The sequence below is a fragment of the Haliotis asinina genome, chromosome 11, assembly GCF_037392515.1.
Source record: "Haliotis asinina isolate JCU_RB_2024 chromosome 11, JCU_Hal_asi_v2, whole genome shotgun sequence".
In the NCBI taxonomy this organism is placed as follows: domain Eukaryota; kingdom Metazoa; phylum Mollusca; class Gastropoda; order Lepetellida; family Haliotidae; genus Haliotis; species Haliotis asinina.
The window spans coordinates 13,953,997-13,966,419 of record NC_090290.1 but is presented as its reverse complement, the minus strand read 5'-3'; the positions used below and the strand labels follow the sequence as shown (position 1 = coordinate 13,966,419).

General features: G+C 40.2%; 1 pseudogene; it reads left to right on the top strand.

Moving 5' to 3' along the window:
* Positions 1-863: 863 nt before the first annotated feature.
* Positions 864-3,484, top strand: LOC137255287 (uncharacterized; annotated as a pseudogene).
* The last annotated feature ends 8,939 nt before the right edge of the window (positions 3,485-12,423 follow it).

The window sequence follows — 12,423 nt, the reverse complement described above, 5'->3', positions numbered from 1 at the left end:
TTGTCCAGTAACTTCACTGCCGGCATCAGTGGTCCAGTCACTTTAGTGTCGACATCAGTGGTCCAGTCACTTAACTGCCGGCATCAATGGTCCAGTAACTTCACTGTCGGCATCAGTGGTCCAGTTACTTTAGTGCCGGTATCAGTGGTCCAGTCACTTTACTCTCGGCATCAGTGGTCCAGTCACTTTACTGTCGGCATTAGTGGTCCAGTCACTTTACTGTCGACATCAGTGGTCCAGTCACTTTACTGTCGACATCAGTGGTCCAATCACTTTACTGTCGACATCAGTGGTCCAGTCACTTTACTGTCGACATCAGTGGTCCAGTCACTTTATGTTTCGTTTGTTTGTTTGAAGAAACGGTTTCATCTGCTGAAGCATGGAGTTACAGGCGTCGGATATGTAGCAAGTTTATACACGTTTTACACTAATGTTTGATCGTTCAGCAATACAGGTGCATGGAAACTCGTTGTGACTGTTTTGACCTGGTTCATGCCCTGTCATGGTTATTCTTTAATATACCCTAGTATGATCAGATACAATCCCTCAGTGATACGTAGCAATATTCACCATGACGTATACTATGTGTGATAAAGCCTTTTAGAGGCCCTGTGTAGAGTTGTCTCCCTTCCATGGGCCCCAGTCCCTGTGTAGAGTTGTCTCCCTTCCACGCTGCCGGGTCCCTCTGTAGCGTTGTCTTTCATCCACTTGCCTAAGTCCCTTGTCTCCCTTAGGTGGGATCCAGTCCCCGGGTAGAGTTGTGTCACTTAGATGTGTTCCAATAGTCTTTCTGCCTTTTTGGTTGTTGTAAGCGACATTTTAACCGGAAGTCGCCATTTTACCGGACAAGCGTCCCTAGCAACATGCTTGTGAAACACTGGTGTTACGGCCTCTGTCGGTCTGATTCGCGGTATTTGAACTCGTCAAGCAGTGGCATCTTTTTCATACCATTCCCTAAACCGAGGAAGAATTTAGAAAAATGTAAAAAGTGGATTTCTCTTTGCGGACGGAAGAATTTTACCATCGAAAAAGTCAGGAAGGAGACTTATATTTGCAGCCAGCACTTCGTCGGAGGAAACGGACCAACTGAAGGTAATGATTCAAATGCACTTTCAAATATCGTATTTGCATTTTCAGATTAAATCTGACTCTATGTAATTCACGACGTGCTCATGTTTGGTTCATTGACGGAATATCCTGATCTTTTGTCAGCCTTGTCGCAAGATGTCCTACCACCGAAGGCACGAAATCCTAGGAAGAGACTGAGGCTTCAACCAGTAAATTATTACGCTATTTGCTCTCCAAAAACGTTCTCATCAATATTTACATAGTAACATCATCATTGATTACATTTTATTCACTGAATATTATCACACTGATACTCACTGAAGTGCAGTAGCTATTTTAAAATATGCTGCTGGGTTCAACCATTCATATAATTTTTGTAGAATATTCATGTATTGCCTGAGTATTCCATTTTGACAATTATCCAGCAATGTAAACTAGTAGAGGTCTAAATTATTTGAGTTTATCTTCTCTTTATTAAAAAGGGCCCACTGCATGAACTCCAACTAAATGTGCCTACCCCTGAGGAACAAGATGAACGGAACATAGTGCCAACATCACCATCTGACAACTTCCATGACTACTTTGAAGTTTTCAGTGAAGATCATCAAGGTAAGTAGTCAAAGTAACTTGTCCTGATAAATCACAAAGCTAATTATCATTCTTTCATGAAGTATAATAATTTGATATTGGTTCAAATGTAATACTGTACTGACCAAATTGAAACAGATATTTGGTAATAGTGTATGTCTAATAGGTGATACACGTCTGCAGTTTTCGTTGTATGGAAAGCCAAGCTGCACTGATGAGTCCTGGCGGGACGAAACGTGGTAAAGAGAACAGAATGCAATTTGAAGTAACTGATTCATTGTAACATTGATGAAGCGTTGATATTAAATATTACAAGTTCACTTGTTTCAGATGCAAGCACTACAGTGGATGCATGCACACTGACAGAAATTAACATGGATGATGTGCTTAGGTACAGTGATGCAGAAATAAAAGAGCCCAGAATTCTGAAAAGGAATGATTTCATACGGACCATACAAAGTGATGATGACACCTGCACATTCTACACTGGTACTTATTACAATATTAAATTCAATATAAGTTACCTTTTTTTGAAGTCTATCTTGTTAGTCCAAAATGGCGATCATAAATTTAACCAACATTTTTTAGACCTTTGGCATGGTAACCAAAAATCAACAGGGTCGTTGGTTGATGGTATTTGTTGAAAATGGTAATCAATGCTGTTATAAGTAATCATTTTGAAAATATATAAGAGAATAAATTATATATATTTACACAGGTCTGACTACATCTCTTTTTACCATCATCCTGAATCTGTTGATGCCGAAAGCCATGAAACTGAACTACTGGCGTGGATCGGGCACTGCTGGCTTAACAGTAATTACATTAAATTGTCCAATAGCTAAAATATCAAAAATGTAAGGCTGATGATGTTCATCACAGTGAAGGTTATCATAAGAAAGAAGCTCATTAGCTTGAGTGACTTGTTACAGTAGAGTGAAAAAACTGTATATCTAACAATCTAAAATGAATCACTTGGAAACCATTATTTCTGGTGAATGTTATTGAGTTTTAGACACATACTATGAATGATGTAACATCTGTTTCAGGAGGACCATGCTCAAACAACTGGGAGGAGAGGACGTCCTCGGGTCTTGACCCTTACAGAGGAGTTACTTCTCACCTTAGCGAGGCTCAGACGGGGATTTGACTCTGAAGTTTTAGCTTATCTATTTCAAATTGATAACTCGTCTGTCAGCAGAATTTTCACTACTTGGATTTCTTTTATGTACCATGAACTTCAATTCCTAGTATCTTGGCCAACTCGGTATCAAGTAAATTCATGCTTACCTAAGTGCTTTAAATATTTTCCTAAGACCAGAGTAATTATTGACTGCACAGAATTTTTCATTCAAAAAACCAAGTCTTGCTTCCTCTGAGAGTCACATGGTCCCAATACAAGCACCACAACACTGTAAAGTCATTGGTTGCTGTATCCCCATCTGGTACATTTGTTTTTCTCTCAAATCTGTATACAGGTTCAATATCAGACAGGAAGATTGTCCAACCGTCTGGTTTCCTGGACAAACTTGAGTACGGAGATGACATCATGGCTGACAGAGGGTTTTTAATACGTGATTTACTTACTAAAAGAATGTGCACTCTTAACATACCACCATTTTCTATGGGTAAGCAGTTGAAACCAAAAGCAGTAGCTAAGACAAGGAGAAGTGCCAGTTCACGCATTCACGTTGAACGTGCCATAGGAAGGCTTAAAAAGTTTCAGATCTTTCAAAGAGTTATTCCACTCAGACTTAAGAGTATTTTGGATCAAATGCAATTTGTATGTGCAGCACTGTGCAACCTCGACAAGAAACTTGTGAAATGATGTTAGGAAGCATTAAAAGGAACAAATCCCTTTAAGCAGATTATGTTTATGTAAACTGAATCCTATTATGTCAAATTTATGTAAGCTGTGTGAACAGATACTGTAAGACTTCTTTCTTATGAAACAGGTTTAGCTTGTTAATCATCTGGCTAAAAAATGTTTCATCAAATTCAGTTTTGACAACAACAATGCCTTGATTAGTCATAATCACCAATTCACCATACTTAAAACCATAAAGACCAAGGTGGCCCTGAGTCTGATGATAATATGGGCAGTCACTGGTCATCACCCAATCTTCACTGTCATCAACCTGCTTACAATATTTCATCTTAGCAACCTCTTTAGGATGTTTATTCCTCAGTGAGTATGGACACTCTATTTCCAATACTCTGTCAGCATGACATTTACATGTAAAAACACGATCAACACTGCATCCTAAAGCAGGATATGATGGGTAGCCGTCTGCTGTAAATGGGTCTGTCACCGAAGATGGAACTCCAAGGTTACGAAGCTTTTCGGTGAAATCATAGTGCGTGTGCAATAAGTCGGGATCTTCAGTTAAATTTAAGCATTTTGCAGCATTAGCTAACTGTAATAATCGGGACACCTGCAGTTTACGGGTCCCTGCCTTCGGCAGTCACCCGGAAGTAGAATGTATTCTATAGTAACGTGTACGCTCCGAGCGCGTCATATATATAAGAAAAGCACGCGAGAGCGGGCTGATCTCCGTTAGGAGGCATTTTAGACGAATTTAGAGGTCATTTTCGTGTTTACTGGCAAAAGTTTAGTTTAAAACTTCGTCTGAAAGACGAGAGTTTTAAACACGAATTTTAGTAATACTCCAAAACATTAAACGAGTCGTTAGTAATCAAAGGGAAATCCTCATGACGTTCCTTTTCTCTGATTGGTCAAATGTGGACGCACGTGTCGAATGTTCCAAATAAGGTAGTGGGTTACTAGGAATGCCACAACTTGAATGAGATGGGATATGTGCATGCGACAGTAAATCATGATAAGGAATTTGTGAAAGCAGACAATGGTGTGTGCACAAATAAAACTGAGAGTACGTCTAAAGTGGTGAAAGCGTCCCTGCCCAGGTATGGAACTGCGAAAGGATTGTTTGATAGTTCATCGTGAGGTAAAAATATTTACGTTGTTTTGATGATCCTTTTGTAACATTTCTTGCGTTTATCCGCCGTGCGTTTGACCCCCCCAAAAAACCATGCATACTTTAATGATTTAAATTCAAAATAAAGAAAATGGTGTTCAGGATTCGCATAAATTTAATGCAAGCGGAGGTTTGTTCTTGTAATGTAAGTGAAGCGTTTTGATATTAGACATCAAATAAACTTACCTCTTTTTGTTTATTAGGAATAGAAAAGAAATGATAAGTAATATGTAAAAATAATGTAGGGGGGCACCTGCCCCCCTAAAACCCCCCATTCTGTTGAAATATGAGATTGCAAAAAAATCATACAGTCGGTTAGCACTGGGAAATTGTATCGTTATCTTATAAAATGAATAAACACTGCAATTGGCAATACCATGACATAATACTGACCCTAAAATAATGTTGAGGAATGAAGGTCTTGAGCTGATTCTCGATTATAACCCAAAGGTAATTTAATAGGTCAAACAAGGCCATAAAAAAGCGGCAGTTACTCGCCTGAGTAAACAAAAAATGGCGTCAGCGTTAGTGCTCGCTTCGATGTAAATATGGCTTCTGCGCATGTCTGTCACGTACACTTCCGGGGACCCGTAAAGTGCAGTTTACCCTAATAATCCTTCTCTATTGTAGCCAGTGACTGAAATTCCGCTTTCGCGTAGATATTTCTGTAATTGAGCAACTGTCAAACAAGCAAACGATCGGCTGTCATCCATGTTTGTTTACCTTGGATACCGTAGATGTCCGGTCAAAAGGGAGGTAACTCTAGTTCGATCATTTTGGCAGAAGGTCTATTCTTGTGCAGAGATGTTTCCTTTAGATGGGCCATAGTTACTCAGTAGAGGTGTCTCCTTTCAATGTGCCAGAGTCAATATGTACAGTCATTTGCCTCAGACATGCCCCATTTTCGGAGTAGAGTCGTCTCCCTTACATGTGCCCTGATCCCTATGTAGAGTTGTCTCCCTTCCATGTGCGAAAGTCCTTGCGTAGAGTTCTCTCCCTTAGATCCCTGATCCGTTGGTCGTGGTTCGAATCACTGTTCTATGGTGTCCTTCCCATCTGTAGCAGATACGTCTGTATCTAAGGCACAGTTCAAAACAGTGACTAGTCCAGCTCACCCACTCACTGAGTCACTCACTCACATCTGTAGGCCATATGAAGAACTTTACACATATTACAACAATGGTTGAACTTGTTAGAATATGAAGATAAATTTCAATTTTCATGAAGTCTACTAGTTATACTTTTAACAGGTTTATAGTAAGGTCAGTTAAAACGTGGTTGAAATATGTTGAAATCAATGTTTCAGCGCGTCCAATTTGCGTAGATCGCTGTTCATATTGCCAATCACTAGATTCTGTCTGTAACTGTGTCTGAAACAACACCCACTCCACACCAACCAGGGGCCTTTACCGTCATACTACTTTGATTACAGAGAGGGAGAAGTAAAACAAACATTGACAACATTTAACAGCAATACAACCACCGCCACAACAACGGACACCACCCAACAGCAATACAACCACCGCCCCAACAACGGACACCACCCAACAGCAATACAACCACCGCCACAACAACGGACACCACCCAACAGCAATACAACCACTGCCACAACAACGGACACCACCCAACAGCAATGCATCCACCGCCACAACAACGGACACCACCCAACAGCAATGCAACCACCGCCACAACAACGGACACCACCCAACAGCAATGCAACCACCGCCACAACCACGTACAATATCCAAGAGCAATACAACCACCGCCACATAACTAACTGTCCTTGTATCTCATAGTTTATACAGAACTGACTGTCCTTGTATCTCACAGTTTATACAGAACTGACTGTCCTTGTATCTCACAGTTTATACAGAACTGACTGTCCTTGTATTTCATAGTTTATACAGAACTGACTGTCCTTGTAATTCATAGTTTATGCAAAACTGACTGTCCTTGTATTTCATAGTTTATGCAGAACTGACTGTCCTTGTATTTCATAGTTTATACAGAACTAACTGTCCTTGTATTTCATAGTTTATGCAGAACTGACTGTCCTTGTATTTCATAGTTTATGCAGAACTGACTGTCCTTGTATTTCATAGTTTATGCAGAACTGACTGTCCTTGTATTTCATAGTTTATGCAGAACTAACTGTCCTTGTATTTCATAGTTTATACATAACTGACTGTCCTTGTATTTTATAGTTTATACATAACTGACTGTCCTTCTATCTCACAGTTTATACAGCACTGACTGTCCTTGTATTTCATAGTTTATACAGAACTGACTGTCCTTGTATTTTAAAATTTATACAGAATTGACTGTCCTTGTATTTTATAGTTTATACAGAACCGACTGTCCTTGTATTTCATAGTTTACACAGAACTAACTGCTCTTTGTAGTCTTACAGAACTGTGTACCCTTGCATTTTGTATTTTATACAGAAATATGTACCCTTGTATTTCTTAGTTTATGCAGAATTGTGTACCCGTGTATTTCTAGTTTGTACAGAACTGTGTACCATTCAGCTTTGTAGTACTGTGTATCCTTGCATTTTGCAGTCTGAACCTCACCGTGTGTATTTTGTAATCTGTATAGCACAATATACACCTGTAGTTTGTAGTCTGTATAGCCACATGTACCCGTGTATTTTGAAGTCTATATAGCAGTACGTACAAGTGTAGTTTGAAGTCACTATTGCAGTATGTACCCATGTATTTTGTAGTCTGTATAGCAGTATGTACCCGTGTATTATGTCGTCTGTATAGCAGTATATACCCGTGTATTTTGTAATCTGTATAGCAGTATCTACCCGGGTATTTTGTAATCTGTAAAGCAGTATGTACCCGTGTATTTTGTAGTCTGTATAGCAGTATGTACCCGTGTATTTAGTAATCTGTATAGCAGTATGTACCTGTGTATTATGTAGTCTCTATAGCAGAATGTAACCGTGTATTTTGTAATCTGTAATCTCTATGTACCCGTGTATTTTGTAGTCTGTATAGCAGTATGTACCCGTGTATCATCTAATCTGTATACCAGTATGCACCCGTGTATTTTGTAATCTCTATAGCAGTGTGTACCCGTGTATTTTGTAATCTGTATAGCAGGATGTAACCATGCATCTTGTGATCTGTGTTGCAGTATGTACCCGTGTATTTTTTAATCTGTGTTGCAGTATGTACCCGTGTATTTTGTAGTTTCTACAGCAGTATGTACCGTGTATTTTATGGTTTCTATAGCATTATGTACCCGTGTATTATGTCGTCTCTACAGCAGTATGTAACCGTGTATTTTGTAGTCTGTATAGCACTATGTACCCGTGTATTTTGTAATCTGTATAGCAGTATGTACCCGTGTGTTTTGTAACCTGTATAGCAGTATGTACCCGTGTATTTTGTAATCTGTGTAGCAGTATGTAACCGTGTATTTTGTAGTCTCTACAGCAGTGTGTACCCGTGGATTTTGTAGTCTGTATAGCAGCATGTACCCGTGTATTTTGTAATCTGTAAAGCAGTATGTACCCTTGTATTATTTAGTCACTATAGCAGTATGTAACCGTGTATTTTCTAATCTGTATAGCAGTGTGTACCCGTGGATTTTGTAGTCTGTATAGCAGTATGTACCCGTGTATTTTGTAATCTGTAAAGCAGTATGTACCCGTGAATTTTGTAATCTGTACAGCAGTATGTACCCGTGTATTTTGTAGTCTCTATAACAGTATGTACCTGTGTAGTCTATATTAAATGTTCTACTTTGGCCACCGAGGAACCATTAAATGATACACGAAAAAACGAGCAGGTGCTTGCGTCTCTGTTTGCAGCCAGCATACTCCACTCCATCAATCATCAAGCAAAACAGAAAATACGATCAAACTAATTTCAAACGTTAAATTTCATATTCGACGGAAGATATGTTCTTTTCAAATTGTACAAGAAAAGTTAAAACGAAATTATTTACTGTTAATCTTCATCAGCTATGGTTTAATTGTTTGGTTTGTTGAGGGGTGATAATGTGTCTTTCTATCCCTGTAAAACGGAATGACGGCTTCCGATACAAAGTATCGACTCGGGCGACCCTGAACACCTACTGAACAACCTGTCAGCAAATAAATCGTCATAAAAGTGTTAAAACAGCGGTAAAGTTTCAAAATGAACCCTGAAAGTGATTGTTTCAAAATGAAACAGACTGAAACGTTTTCACCCAAGAATCCCAGTGTAAGTGGAATTCGGTAATGCTATATTGAACAATCGACAGTATCTACTGCTTTCCTCCTAACACCGTCTGAAGTTGTTGAGTGTGAGAAAGTGACACCTCACCATATTCCTATCCTGGCCTGAATTAGTGGCAACCTCCGACATTGCATCTCGTATAACAGTAATCTTCACTTCACGATGCTAATAGCTAACCTGATTTTACAGTTACAACGGTACGCGTTTAGCCCGAGTGCTGGAAACGCCCCGTTCCATGCCTAAAAGCAGCGCCAAAACGCTGCTAACAGCACTTCCCGCTTCAACCTGGCCTGGGCTCTATAGCCGGGCGGCAAATTCAAAACTTTGTCAAACTTCGGCCGTGCTCTGCAAGCTTGAAAGCTTCGCGTTGTATTTTGGCGGCTCTTTAAAAAGTGTAGGAAACTTTCAGTTGCTGTAAATTTGCCCAAAGATAATAGAATGGGCAGCTGAGGCTATTTTTTTCTCATTTCATTCAAACCGCTACAATTACCTTAAAACTCAACTCTCTGCAGGCAATTGATAATGCCGCGATTTCTGATATTAAACCCAAAAAAATACCCCTCTTTGAACACCTTGTCGAATACAACCCTATACTAACAAAGACTGCTTTGGAAGGGGAGTTAAAAGGTTGTTTTTACCGATTGTGAGGCGTAAAAAATGTCATGCATAAATTTATGAAAGGAAAAGATTTTACCATACTACCCAACATTTCTTTTAGCATGAAGAGGGCGTCACTCGCATTGGGACTACTTTTCATGGTATGATTTCGTCCAAAATGTTGTTTTTTATGTCTTCAACAGCTGAATTCTAATTGTATGCGTCTCACAACATCGTTAGATCAAATGACACGTCAAACAAACGATTATAATTTCCACATGAGAATGGAGATTAACCATTTCGCTTCGATGCTTGTCCAAGTTTTTCACAATAATTCCTGACTTTTTCCTCAGCTACAGCTGAGAATCGAATTTGACTAAATTGAAATATGCTAATAATATAATACGTCTACTCGTGGGCTACAAGCACCTTGACTGCCTTACAGAAATGACAGCTTTCGGAAACTCTTAGAGGTTAGTTAATGCATGGTCACGAGAACAGAAAATGCCTCTTTAAGAGAAAAACCATCTTGTTTCAGGATCACATCTGTCTGAGGACATGTGTGACTAGAAAATAAAACCACGTCCACCTAATCTGCAGATTGAACTGAGACAGCAGCATTTAACCGTTAGATCGGAGGACCACAGCAGCATCCCAGAATAATCCCAGAATACGTCATCGTCAGCCACCATCCTCTCAGACCCAAACATGCTTCCATAGAAAACTTTCTGTCTTTCTTATCGCATGTGAGCATATGTTTCTTTTCGTCCTTAGTTCCCCTTTTCTCAACTTCTAGACACCCATAATGCATGCTGCGCATGTGCATATCATACGCTCATTGCTTTGTTTCCGGAATTCTCCTGAACCATCAAGAACGGAAATGTACCGTGGAATAAAGAATGTTATGTAAATTGCTAATGTCAACTTTTACACAAGAAAAGTGATACTTACAGTGCACGTGAGTTGTCAGCAACAAAGGTGCGTTAGTGCTTCTACACTGTTAGACCCTTACATGAGATAATATTAGAGTTACGCCCCTTTACAAGAGGTACAGCTGGCGACCATTCTATAGGGCCATTAGGAAGTGTCGACCATATCAGCCAAATTGTCAGTACTACAACGGTTTTGAGAGATCGCCACTTGAAAACTAACAAAACGGTGTGAAATATATTTAATTTGAAACAGATTGAATGTTTGTTATGTTAATTTCAATATTTCATAATGATATTCATGGAATCACGGCAAACAAATGTTGCGATCGGTATGTTGATGTTGGAATAACTCGCATAGTTTTCTTTTCAATGACAAGCTGCATATTGTTTGTCAACGGCAATTAATGCAAGACAGACAAGTAGAACCACAACAACAGTCAGTCCTACTGCCAGCTTCTCTGTGTCGCCACTCAACGCTAGGTGGCGTGCAAAGTTTAAAAGCTTTTGGTCATATAATGACTCCCCTAGCGGGAACGTCATGCTTACAAGTTGGGTACCACCCAATCCTTTCATACTTTACAAGTTAGTCTGTCATTGGACAGATTAAGTACAGTAATATTAAAAAATCGAGTGATTTTAATTTTTTTTAAAAGCATACGTTTGTCACAGCTGTAGTGGTCACGTCATCACAGCCGCCGCAATTAGTTTTGAAGAGTTATTTCCCTTGAAGGCCATGCGGAGGTGGGACTAATAGTGCCCTGCTCCCTTGGCTTACCAGTGTGATGATGTGTGCTTTACAGGACGCGAAGAAATGGAAGCACAGTTATTTTCAAAGCCAACTCATTCGCCCATCATGACAGCCTATGGGCGTATGCCTGCAGGAGTTGTCGTCAAGAAGCTGTTTTCGTATTAGCGAGTGAGTGCGTATATCACGGCGGGGGACACCGGAAATAGGATTCACACACTGTGACCATGTAGAGAAACGAACCCGGGCCATCGTGAAAAGCGGATGCTTTAACCACTAGACGCACAGAACACGTACACATGTCGCTGCTAGAATAGAAGACAGGGAACCGGTTGGCCATTTTGAAAGCAAAGTCGGTTCCATGCGGACAGTCTGTGGAGGTGAGACAAACTGGTTCGAGTTGCTAACCAAGACGCATTCAATATATGCAGGCGCGACTGACCATGCGTCAAACGGCTGGACCTCGGGTTTGACTCGGTGACAGGGAATAGCCGCTGTTGATTTATTTGCCCGTGTCGTAATAGACGTGATAGTTGTAGCTGTGGAAGACGTGGGTAGTAGAAACAAGTAGAACTTGTAGCAGAGGCTGGTTGAAACTGTATGTGTGGGTGTTGTGGACGTGGTTGTAGGAGCTGTTGTAGACGTGGGTTTAGAAGGTGTATTAGACGTGGTTGTAGAAAACTGTAGGTGTGGGTGTTATGGACGTGGTTGTAGAAGCTGTTGTAGACGTGGGTTTAGAAGGTGTATTAGACGTGGTTGTAGAAAACTGTAGTAGACGAGTGTAGAAGGTGTATTAGACGTGGTTGTAGAAAACTGTAGGTGTGGGTGTTATGGACGTGGTTGTAGAAGCTGTTGTAGACGTGGGTTTAGAAGGTGTATTAGACGTGGTTGTAGAAAACTGTAGTAGACGAGTGTAGAAGGTGTATTAGACGTGGTTGTAGAAAACTGTAGGTGTGGGTGTTATGGACGTGGTTGTAGAAGCTGTTGTAGACGTGGGTTTAGAAGGTGTATTAGACGTGGTTGTAGAAAACTGTAGTAGACGAGTGTAGAAGGTGTATTAGACATGGTTGTAGAAAACTGTAGGTGTGGGTGTTATGGACGTGGTTGTAGAAGCTGTTGTAGACGTGGGTTTAGAAGGTGTATTAGACGTAGTTGTAGAAAACTGTAGTAGACGAGTGTAGAAGGTGTATTAGACGTGGTTGTAGAAAACTGTAGGTGTGGGTGTTATGGACGTGGTTGTAGAAGCTGTTGTAGACGTGGGTTTA